Source organism: Somniosus microcephalus, chromosome 15 (genome assembly GCF_052327205.1).
Source record: "Somniosus microcephalus isolate GS21.2 chromosome 15, FLI_Smic_1.0, whole genome shotgun sequence".
Taxonomy (NCBI): domain Eukaryota; kingdom Metazoa; phylum Chordata; class Chondrichthyes; order Squaliformes; family Somniosidae; genus Somniosus; species Somniosus microcephalus.
In genome coordinates, this window is record NC_141001.1 from 53,633,203 (window position 1) to 53,645,958 (window position 12,756).

At 41.3% G+C, this 12,756-nt stretch overlaps 1 protein-coding gene across 2 annotated transcripts in view; it reads left to right on the plus strand.

Moving 5' to 3' along the window:
* Positions 1–12,756, plus strand: part of prr33 (proline rich 33) — a 65,247-nt gene that overhangs the window by 35,786 nt on the left and 16,705 nt on the right. Inside the window, exon 2 of one of the 2 annotated variants that reach the window (XR_015080979.1) lies at positions 11,706–11,825. The exons of the other annotated variant lie outside the window; for it this stretch is intronic. The gene's annotated coding sequence lies outside the window, so the exon portion shown is untranslated. The remainder of the gene's footprint in view (positions 1–11,705; positions 11,826–12,756) is intronic. 2 annotated transcript variants of the gene reach the window in all.

The window sequence follows — 12,756 nt, forward strand, 5'->3', positions numbered from 1 at the left end:
GAATTAGATTGCAGCCCAGAGGTGAAAGATTAATGTGCTAACTGATTGTATAACCCAGAGGTTGCTCTTTAATATTCATAGATCTAACTATGATTTAGCCAAGGCATTCTGATGTAATTTGGAGTACTTCATGAAGTCAAAAATTGTCCAAAAAGGGGAGGGGGGGAGGAGAAACCAACATTACATTAAAAGCTGACCTACTTAAGGGAATCCAGGTTACATGGTAGCACTATTTCAGGAAACAACACTTTTCCACATTTAGCCCCAGCTCAATGTATGAGACACATTCAAGTAAAAGTTACATTCCTTTCCACGATATTGCATCAGATATGATTCTTTTACAGAATTTTGGTAATATCTGTCAAACCAGGATACAGATGGTGGTACCTATTCAATAATTTTTCAATCACAGTAGAAAAGTGATTGAAAGAAAGAGTTGAGTTTGTGACAGTCTTGCGCCCAGCACCATGAGGAGCTGACAACAGGTGACAGTGTCAGATGGCAGTTCGACTTTGCTTCTTCTATAATTAGGTCAAGGAACTTTCAATAGGGCAAGGAAAGAATTTATTTCAACAAGGGCTAAACATAGCTGGCCCTTACTTTCCAAACCAAGAAACATGATAGTTTGGGAATGCTTAATTTCATTCAAGAAGGAATAAATTACAAGTATTAGTACTAGATATATGCAATAGAATCAGTCACTTTCTATTCAGTAATACAAACAGAAAATGCTGGAAACACTCAGCAGGTCAGGCAGCATCTGTTAAAAGAGAAACACAGTTAATGGGCCATAATTTGCTGTGGCAGGACATCTAAAAGTGTCTGATTTTAGTTAGACTTGCCCTCGCACATTTAGGTTTTTAATTTTTTTGCGAGCCAAGTTGCTGAAAGTGTGAGCTGATAATGTCGCAGCAAAGGAAACCAGACATCTGGGACCTGAACAAGGTAAGTAACTGTGTATCTCCTTAACCAATCAGATTGAAGGATTGAGAACAGTGCAAGGACTGAGAAGGAAGTGTAAATTAGAGTGGGTGAATTCAATGCCAAATCAGGTAGAGAAAGAGAAATAGAGATTGAAAGAAAGATTGGATTAAGAGGGAGAAAAAAAGAGACAGAAATGAAAAGCTTTACATTTTTTAAATCTCCAACAACAATTAAAACCTGAAGCAATGAGACTCCACACTTATAATAGTTAATTTGCAGTGCCAGAGAGGTTGACTGGCAGTAATTAATACTTATCACATCATTAAAAGGGTACTTCGACTGGAACAGACAAGACTTAACTTTCTGTGGTGAGTGTAGTTCATATCTACTGCTTCAACACAGCACCTTCACGCCATTCAATGCATTTCAATGGTGAGGCAGACAGCAAGGTGCTGCTTTTGCGAAGTGATGCAACTTGGACAGCAACTTTTGGATATTTGAGTTTAACCACTCATCTGCCCCTCGCCTGAAGTTGCTGTACTATTTGTGCATAAATAACAGCAAGCGCCATTAGCCTCATTGTTATTTTGACAGTTAATTATGGCCCAATGTTTCAGGTCGATAACCTTTTATTAGCACCTATTCAGTGCCTGTTTCCTCACTTTGTGAAGTGCTTTGGGATGTCTTGCTGTGCCAAAGTTGCTATATTATTGTCATATAATGGGGATGTCAAAGGTTGGTATGTAACTCAAATATTTCCTTTGGGGAAAGAATGAATTAAAGTTAAAATAAATACTAAAAGTAAAGATTATCAAAAAAATATTCCCCTTCAGAAATTGGCCTAAAAGTTAGTTGTCACCACGCCCATTTTACAGGCGTAAAATTGGTGCTAAACATCAAATATTGTGGGTGGAATGCGCCCCCCCATCAAATTGGTAAAAGTAGATAAATGAGCCGTCCAGGGCACGCGCCTGAAGCAGGCGTTAGGCCTTTGTGTATGCAAATAGGGGGCCTAATGCCTGTTTGAGGCCCCATTTGTAAAATTGGTCTGCCCTGAAAGCAGCCGGCGTCAGACAGCAGCGTTCAGGGAAACATCATCTACCTGCGGCCTGACCAACGGTCCTGAAAGGGTCCTCTGGAGGCCTCCACCTAAAAGGTACGTTAAAAAATACTTACCTGAATGTAGAGCTGGGAGGAGTTCCCAACTGCCTACCCCCTCTCCCAATCATCCCCTTTTGAGCGCCTTACCCCTCATCCCAGGACATACCTGAAGGCCGCTGCCACAGACACAGTGGCCCAAAATCTAATGCCAATTTGCCAACGAGCTACCTGGGAATGGCCACTTTGTATCCATAGTTCACCGGTCTCGTTGAACTGAGGCCTGAGGCCCAATATCGGGCCCAGTTCACCTGCCAATTTCTAGGCCTATTTCTTCTATTTCCCTCCCACTTTTTGAAGGAGTGACTCACACTGGCAACTTATTACTATTTCATTGAGTTGTCATTCTTCATTCAATGAGCCCAGATAATGAGATTTCCTCATCTGATATCCACACATGAGCAACTATTGGCTCTTCCACTCTGGGTTAAAATATAATAAAACCAACAAGGGATTCTGCTACTGATAACTATTCAATGACCTCTGCTGGAAAGTGCACTCGAACGTCATGTCATAATTCACTATCTGGACTCACAAATAAAAAATAATTGAGAAACCAAGTGAAGGGCCGAGGTCTATAATGCGGGCACATGAAGTTTAGAAAGAAGATGCGGTAAATCAAGAAGTAGCAATTAAGTGATGCCAAACTTGGGTTTTAACAAGCAGAAACATGTTAAGTGAGTTCCATAATTATGAGGTCCTGGGGAAAAATGAGTTATAGTAGGAGACTGTAAGAATGATTCCATGAATCCATACTCGCAGTGGGGAGGGACCCACGCAAGGAGTGCATCTGAAAAAATTGTTGACATGCAGCCTGAGGTTTTCTGGGATGGGAAAATCAAGCTGCACACCCATGATTTGCTGAAGTGCAGTCTCTGCAAGTGCTGTAGATCGTGGAATTAAGAATTAGAATTGGGAGCAGGAGTAGGCCATATGGCCCCTCGAGCCTGTTCCACCATTCAATAAGATCATGGCTGATCTTTGACCTCAACTCCACTTTCCTGCCCTATCCCCATATCCCTTGATTCCTCTGGAGTCCAAGAAACTATCTTTCTCAGCCTTGACTATACTCAACGACACAGCATCCACAGCACTTTGGGGCAGAGGATTCCAAAGATTCACAATCTTCTGAGTGAAGAAATTCTTCCTCCTCTCAGTCGCAAAAGGCCGGCCTCTTATCCTGAGACTATGACCCCTCATTCTAGACTCTCCAGCCAGAGGAAACAATCTCTCAGCATCTACTCTGTCAATCCCCCTCAGAATCTTATATGTTTCAATGCGATCACCTCTCAGTCTTCTAAACTCTAGAGAGTATAGGCCCATTCTACTCAATCTCTCCTCATAGGACAACCCCCTCATTCCAGTGATTAATGTAGTGAAATTTCATTGCACTGCCTCTAAGGCAAGTATATCCTTCCTTAAATAAGGAGACCAAAACTGTGCACAGTACTCCAGGTGTGGTCTCACCAGAGCCCTGTACAATTGTAGCAAGACTTCTTTACTCTTGCACTCCAACCCTCTAGCAATAAAGGCCAATATGCCATTTGCCTTCCTAATTGCTTGCTGTTATCTGCATGCTAACTCTCAGTGTTTCTTGAACTAGGACACCCAAATCTTTCAACACAAATATTTAACAGTTTCTCACCATTTAAAAAATATTCTGTTTTTCTATTCTTCCTACCCAAGTGAATAACCTCACATTTCCCCACACTTACTGCCCACTCACTTAACCTGTCTATATCCCTTTGCAGGCTCTTTGTGCCCTCCTCACAGCTTACTTTTCCACCTAGCTTTGTACTGTCAGCAAACTTGTATATATTGCACTCGGTCCCTTCATCTAAGTCATTAATATAGATTGTAAATAGCTGAGGCCCAAGCATTGATCCTTGCGGCACCCCACTAGTTACAGCTTGCCAATCTGAAAATGACTGGTTGATCCCTACTCTCTGTTTTCTGTCTGTTAACCAATTCTTTATCCATGCTAATACCTTACCCCAACTCCATGTGCCCCTATCTTGCTTAACAACCTTTTATGTGGCACCTTATCGAATGTCTTTTGGAAATCCATATATACTACATCCACTGGTTCCCCTTTATCTACCCTGCTAGTTACATCCTCAAAAATCTCTAATAAATTTGTCAAACACGATTTCCCTTTCATAAAACCATGATGACTCTGCCTAATCATATTATAATTTTCTAAGTACCCTGTTACCACTACCTTAATAATAGATTCCAGCATTTTCCCTGATGACTGATGTCAGGCTAACTGAAAGAAAGAAAGACTTGAATTTATATAGTGCCTTTCACGACCACTGGACATCTCAAAGTGCTTTACAGCAAATGAAGTAGAGTCACTGTTGTAATTTGGGAAACGTGGTAGCCAATTTGCGCACAGTAAGCTCCCACAAACAGCAATGTGATAATGACCAGATAATCTGTTTTTGTTATGTTGATTGAGGATAAATATTGGCCAGGACACTGGGGATAACTCCCCTGCTCTTCTTTGAAATAGTGCCATGGAATCTTTTACATCCACTTGAGAAAGCAGACAGGGCCCGGTTTAATGTCTCATCCAAAAGACAGCACCTCTGACAATGCAGCATTCCCTCAGCACTGCACTGGAGTGTCAGCCTAGCTTTATGTGCACCAGTCCCTGGAGTGGGACTTGAACCCACAACCTTCACGACTCAGAGGCGAGGGTGCTACCAACTGAGCCACAGTTGACACAACTGGTCTGTACTTCCCAATTTTCTCTCTTCCTCCTTTCTTGAACAGCGGGGTTACATTTGCTACCTTCCAATCCGCTGGAACCTTTCCTGAATCTAGGGCATTTTGGAAGATCACAACCAATGCATCTACTATCTCTGCAGCCACCTCTTTTAGAACTCTAGGATGTTAGGTCATCAGATTCAGGGGATTTGTCAGCTTTTAATCCCATTAGTTTCTCAAGTACTTTTTCTCTACTGATATTAATTACGTTAAGTTCCTCGCTCTCATTAGCCCAAGCGATTAAGTGATGCCAAACTTGGGTTTTAACAAGCAGAAAGATGTTAAGTGAGTTCCATAATTTTGAGGTCCTGGGAAAAAATCAGTTATGGTAGGAGACTGTAGGGATGATTCCATGAACCCATACTCACAGTAGGGAGGAACCCTCGCAAGGAGTGCATCTGAAAAATTGACATGCAGCCTGAGATTTTCTGGGATGGGAAAATCATGAGCTGCACACCCATGATTTGCTGAAATTCAGTCCCTGCAAGCGCCGTGGATCGTGGAATCTCCCCCTGTGCAATGAGACTTGATTTCAATATAGTGAAGATGTATGGCATATACCAAAGGCATATAGGGTGGCATTTTGGAACTTAAAGGAATAAGAGAGGCAGGTTCGAGCAGCACTGGCTATCGCAGTATTTACAAACTAGAGAAAGGAACATTTGTGACAGAGCGAGAGGGATTGTAAACTAGAGGATATATCTATCAAATGATAGTTTTTCCTGTAAGCTGCCCAGGAGTGTGAGAGAGATGTTAGATGAGCCTGCCAGCCAGAGGAGCAATATTCTCATTTTTGATGACACTGACCTTTACACGGAGTCGTTGAGGGCTTACAAGGTGTTGGCTCACTTTAGCATGGAGAGTTATTCAGCTGCACCATCTGCTTCAATACGATGTACAGACAATCTCAAACATCGGGATAGGAAACTGATCACACATTTCGGGGGAGAAATTCGGTATCGCCCCATTTGGGGCACTAATTCGATACCTTAGCGCCCCGTTATCGCTCCCCGGAGGTGATAATGGGAGGCACTAAGGTATCGAATTTATCCCCCTTCAACTCTTATGCCAGCAGCTCCTTCGAGGCTATCGGAAGGGACATCTGCAGTGTCAGCCAGTTTGTTGACAGCAGAGGTATCAAGGAAGTTACACGTGTGATTCAACAAGGCCAACAACTTTTGACACTGACCATCAGCAGCAACACAAAAAGACAGTGCAATTCTACAGAATTACTGGCTTTCTCAGAGTTCTGAAGCTCTTTGTCTGCATCCATGTTGCACTTCACATCTCTGTGCACAATATTGTGCCCTATAGGACTCGTAAAAATCAACATTTCATTGTGCAGTACCCTCGTCTGCTGCATATATGACAAATAAAAATTGAATTGAATTGAATTGATATAAAGGCTTTTATTTAATTTCAATATAGACATTGTATGTGACCAGCAGCACAGAATCAAGCAGGATTACTTTTTAATGTAATGTCTTTTTAAGTCTTTTTAAGGCAGTTATCTGTGCCACTCTTATTTTAACGGGAATCAAGAGCTGAAGGAAATTACCAGGAAGACCAAGACCTATACAGCCATAGCTCATGAAATCCATGCCAACCACGGACAGAAGCAGAGCACAGATGTAACTAAAGGCATGCTGCAATCAGAATTAGCAACCACACCATTTGATATTTCGAAGCAGTGCTTTACATGTCTGAATGAATTGGAGGGGGAGATTTAGAGTACAACCCCTGCTCCACCCCTCAGTTTACAGAACAGTTCTCATCTGCTGCATGCTCTATAAACTCACCCTGAAAAGAGACCTCAGAGTGCATCTCAATGACCAGGAAGGTAAAACCATTGTCAGAGTAAGAGGGCAAAATGCCAATGAGGAATTAGCAACAGTAGCGGCGATGCACTAATTCCAGTTAATTCTAAGGAAGGCCACAGCTGGACTATTTTTAAAAGGTTAAATGACAGGGCCAAAACCATCTTGTCCTACACTATCATGCTCAGTTCTTCAAATATCATCTCTTGCCTTCTTATGCTGGTGTTGTAACTGACGACAAATGATTCGTAAGCACAAGGTTCAAATCAATGGTTACCTCTATTGTATAGTGTGTCAATGATGATGACTTGAGTTGGCGCAGTGCTGCCCCTAGGCGCTTTTACTTTGTTTCAGATATGTGACACCTGACCCACTGCTCCTTTTCTTGTAGAAGACGTACAGTTATCGGCTGACTGCAGAGTTTCACTTCCAACCTGCTGGGCTTCTAGTGTTTTTAGATAGAATCATAGAATGGTTACAGCATGGAAGAAGGCCATTCGGCCCGTCGAGCCTGTGCCGACTCTCAGCTAGTCCCACTCCCCTGCCCCTTCCCTGTAGCCCTGCAAATTTTTTTCCTTTAGCTACTTATCCAACTCCCTTTTGAAAGATAAGATTGAGTCTGCCTCCACCACCCTTTCAGGCAGTGCATTCCAAGTCTTAGTCATTCGCTGCGTAAAAATGTTTTTTCTTACGTCGCCTTTAGTTCTTTTGCCAATCACTTTAAATCTGTGTCCTCTGGTTCTCGACTCTTCTGCCAATGGGAACAGTTTCTCTCTATCTACTCTGTCCAGACCCCTTCATGATTTTGAGGACCTCTATCAAATCTCCTCTCAATCTTCTCTGCTTCAAGGAGAACAACCTCAGCTTCTCCAGTCTATCAACGTAACTGAAGTCCCTCATTCCTGGAATTATTCCCATAAATCTTCTCTGCAGCTTCTCTTAAGGCCTTCACATCCTTCCTAAAGTGTGGTGGCCAGAATTAGACACAGTACTCCAGTTGGGGCCGAACCAGTGTTTTATACAGGTTCATCATCATTTCCACACTTTTGTACTCTATACCTCTATTTATGAATCCCAGGATCCCATAAGCCTTTTTAACTGCTTTCTCAACCTGCCCTGCCATCTTCAATGATTTGTGCACATATACCCCCAGGTCTCTCTGTTCATGCACCCCCTTTAGGATTGTACCCTTTAGTTTATATGTCCTCTCCTCATTTTTTCTACCAAAATGTATCACTTCACACTTTTCTGCGTTAAATTTCATCTGCCACATGTCCGCCCATTCCACCAGCCTGTCTCTTGTCTTCCTGAAGTCTATCACTCTCCTTCTCACTGTTCACTATACTTCCAAGATCTCGCTGGGCTATGCATTGCCAGGGTCCTGCATGTAAATCGTTCACATCTGGAAGTGTGGTGGCCGATTGGTGTTGGTTGTTTTACGTTACCTTATCCCATGCCATACTGGGGGTGTGTGTGTGGGGGGAGGAAGGGGGGAATGTGCATCAATCCTTTTGCGTCTTCTTTCCCTGACTCCTTGCAGAATGGCTTTCAGCTTCTGGCCAATCAAACTCATTTTTCTAAGTCAGGAATGCCCAATTTGGCGAGTGTTCAGAGAGCTTTGTCTCCCCAGCGCGATTTCAGATGCTTAATTGCAGCTCACAATATTTCGTGCTGCTTCCTTCTCATTGGCTGGCTCATTGTGCAGGAGAGACTTCTCACATTTTAGCCCACAGACTGGAACCAGCAATATTGTGTGTAAACCAGCAGGAGTGAATTCTCTGATAAAACTTTTAATAATCTAGAGTTAGACCACATTAGCAATTTCCAGGGTATAGCGGGACCAAGAATGCCAATAGATGAAGAAGGAGCTTTAAAGGTGGGTGCTGTTGGTTAGATTTATGAAAGACCAGAAGAAACTGTCTTGAAGGATTAAATGGAACAAGATTTCCATTGCTCCATGGCTTAGTACTACACCAGGTGATACATTTAACCACTCAGTTTACTTTATGATACAATCAGGGAGTAGGGTGGGGAAACAGAAAGTTGAAAAGTTCCGTATTGCAACCTGAAACCCACTGGGATATTCATCAGGAGCCATATTTAGAGGGTATCTTGAATATTTCCCCTTGAACTTTCTCCCAGTAGACAGTGAAGATGGAAACTCACACTGGAATATGGTTCCATGGACATCGTCCCTCCTCCCAGTACCTTGTTCAAGACAGCATTTTCCACCTATGATTCTAAACACTATTGGCAGTCTATTTGACCATGGTGGGGCGGAGGGAATCACAACTAAACATTCATCCGGAGGGAAGAGTTCTTCTGTGTGTTATGTATAATGAAATTGTAAATCTGTTCTTTCTAAACACATTTCAGATTTTGTTATACATCCAACACGCTGAGGAAGTTATGTCCCTGATATCCAGACATGAATTTTCCAGTAGCAGTCACTGGAGAGTGATGAGGAAATTATCTTTCTTTTTCCCTCTCCCCAGGCCAGGGCTGGTGAGACTGCCTCAGCTGAAATCACCAAACTCTGCCCTCACCTGAATCCAAACCAAAAGATTTTAATTTCAAGGATTGTGTTTCATCTACATAACAAACATTATTATATGATAACTGGAGAAGCTGAAACTTTAGCCTGCCTTTACTCTATACCAATGCTAATGGGCTGTTTTTTCAGAATTTTCTCTTTTTATTATTAATAATAACTCTTATAAAGTACCTTATTATGTTAAAATACCTCAAGACGATTGACACAATTGGACTGTAGAATTTGTACTCCAAGTTTTAATTCTAAATTTAAACTTGTTGAAGCAAATTCAATGGTTGATTTGCTACCTCAGGGATAAAAAAATTCACACACTTGCAGTGCCACTGCATGTAATGAAATAATTTTGGAGTGCAGCGACTGTTGTGTAGGCAAATGGAAGTACAATGACTAGTTTAACTGATGTGGTTTCATGGACCAGAAACAATATAGAAAGATTATCTGGACAAATCCTGCACCCACTTCAATGCCAAAAGACGGGATCTTCTTAACCCTCCCTGATTTAACACTACTACCTAGAAATCAGTCGCGGCCAAAAAATACATGAATATAAGATAAGAAATGGTCATTCAGCACGGCTAACTCCCTCGGTCATCCCGTCCTGTTTCAGGAGCTAACCTGATGATTTCTGAGGATAGTTTTTCTACCAGAAACCCACATCCATCTATTCTTTGATGAGTCTGGGATTGATCCAATTGACTTTTGAAAATATCAACAGTCAGTATGCATTACACAGGATGGGAGATTATCCTATGTAATATAAAGAACACCTTAATATATTCACATGAAATTCCTCTATCTGCTATTTTAACAAGAACATTAAATGGGTTGATACCTCTGTTTAATAAAAAAGGACTACGGAATTTTATATGAAATTTCATTACCAATATCGCACAACCTCAATGACTATGTGATTTTTTTTAATGCTGCAGAGTTTATCGTCTTATGCAGATGTCAGCGCACAGTGCTTACCTGATCCAGCGGCGTAGTTAGTGCGATGTGCCGGCTGGGATCAGGTGAGCACTGTACAACCAATCAGGGGAGGGGAAGGTTCATTCATGAGTTTGAGAGTAAGAACTGTCAAACTCATGAAAACTACGGGGGCCCAAAATACTATTTAAACTTTAAATAAAAATTTAAAAAACATCCCAAACGTTAAATTAAGTATAAATAAGTTTAAAAAAATAATTTAAACAATTTTTTTTTTGAAAAAAATAAATTTTTAATAAAAAGGGTCTAAAACTAAACTTACCTTATTGTACATTCTTTAAAATAATAAACCTGTGGGAAAAAAATTCTAAATTACACTAAAACACCACTTACCTGTAAAAATAAATACTTACGTGTGCTTTTTACAAGCGTAAAGACCGGAGGCCTTTAGACATGCACAAATCCCCCAAAACAGAGGAAATTCAAGATGCACGCGCTGCCCCCTACAGCGCACGTGCTAGCCTCTTCAACTCTTGGGTTGGAGGAGAGGAAATGCCGGTTTTCAGCGCATGCGCTGTGCATGCTGAAAACCGGCATTTCCTCCAGCCAGCCGCGTGAGTACCCCTTCCGTACTCACGCGTTTGGGGAGGAATTACTGCCCCATTGTGTTGGCCCCCTTCCTGTGGTAGATCCATAATGCATTATTGATCTGTAAGCTTTATTGACAATTGAATTACTCCACTACCACCTTCCTACATCCTTTACTTCCCAATGTTGTGTACTTAACTTGGACTATACTATGTTGTGTTTACCAGCTAATATAATCCACATCAAGTATTCTGTGGATACATTCTTGTGTTACTGTATTGCCTCATATAATCTCAGTAGATAAATATCAGTACACTACTCAACAAATACAGGGTGGATTAACACACACTGGTACTGTCACCACCAGAAGTAGTCAGTTATTAAATGTGCATATAGGGCTGTTCATCAGAGACTCTGATTTCTTGGAATTGCACTTTTGTTATTAATAATGTGTTAATTTTTTATCTGAAACTCCTTTTCTGCTATTTTAATAAAAGGTTTAACCTCGATTAACACCTTTGTTAAAATAGCTGAGGGATTTAATATGGCAGCATTAATGTGTTTGTTACTAATATCGAAAATACGATTTCAATCCCTAACTATATCTTTTTTTTGTGAATTTTGTGCTCATGAAGGTGTGGGATGTTAGTGTTGGGGAATAGAATGCTGTTCCATTTTGGGCACTGATGTCAAGCATAAAGCACCTCCAGGTTAGATACAGCGCAGGTTAAATGCAGAGGAAAGCTTACTTTATTCTGCCCCAACAATATGCTCTATGTCCCAAATTGAAAAATGCATCCCCATTGCAAAATTCCCACATTACTCTTTACATTGCTGGAATAGAGCTTGACTGACCAAAATGCAACTTCTGTTTAACTTACTGCAAACATTGTTCATGCTTTGAGACAATTTAATAGACTGTGTACAATTTGTGAAAATGTGATTATTTCTATCTTTGATTTTAGGAATGACTTAGTGGACCCATGGATCCCTGAAAATGTAGAGATTCCCTTTCTGTGTTACCAAGTTGTCCCTGACAAATTGGAGTTGACCCTCATTACATGTTGTAATAGTCTAACCAAATGGTAAGAAAAAATACATGATTGTATTTGGAAAGGCTGAATAATAGTAAGTATTCCTCAACAAATCAGAAATACACTCTTGCTGGAGCAATTACAAAGCACAAGGTTGCCTTTAGGTCAGTGGTGTGATGTATTAAACATTAGCACAGGAGAAATTGACTGGATTAACTGCAGCGTGACGAAATGGTTAAGGGAGTATTAATTGTCAAGTAAAACCCATGGCCATTTCTAACACAGCGTACACATTGTTTACGTTATATTAGCATGCCATCCTTTTATCTTCGGGACTAGGGTTTATTATAGTCCAGGTTGAGGGGATGAAAGTTGCCTGTCTCCTGCCTATAAGGACACTTAGTGAAATTAAGTTAGACAGTTTCAACTCTGATCTTAATGTGATGCAGGCTCAACATAAAACTGCTTACAGTACAGCACTGACCTGGCAATCTCATTCAGAAATCTCAAAGAAGACGAGTGTAGAAAATGGGAAAAAGCCACGTTGGTGCAATAGGGGGTGCTGTTCTCAATGTTGGGTTAAGGCCTATTGTGGGGCAAATTAGAGGGTGTTTTTCCTGTGTAGCTGGCCTGTGCTAAACCTGAGCTGGGAATGATTGATGGTGACACTGGGTGCCTGGAATGTGAAAGTGCTCAACTGCCCAATGCAAGTGAGCCAGAAAATGAGACCTGATCCTTGTTATACCAGACATGGCTAGTCCAATGATCAGTAGAGGACCAGATTATTCAAGTAATGAAAGAGTATACTATAGGTCGACTTCATCGATTGGCCTGTGGCCCTCAATTCCCCAGTACTGCCCAGGCAGAGTTCATTATGACTATTGAATCTTACCTTCTTATTGCGTGACAACATTGGTGCTTTGTTCTTTTGTGGAATTCGGTGCTGCATGATGAACTGCTCCTCCAGATGGGGGTGCATCTC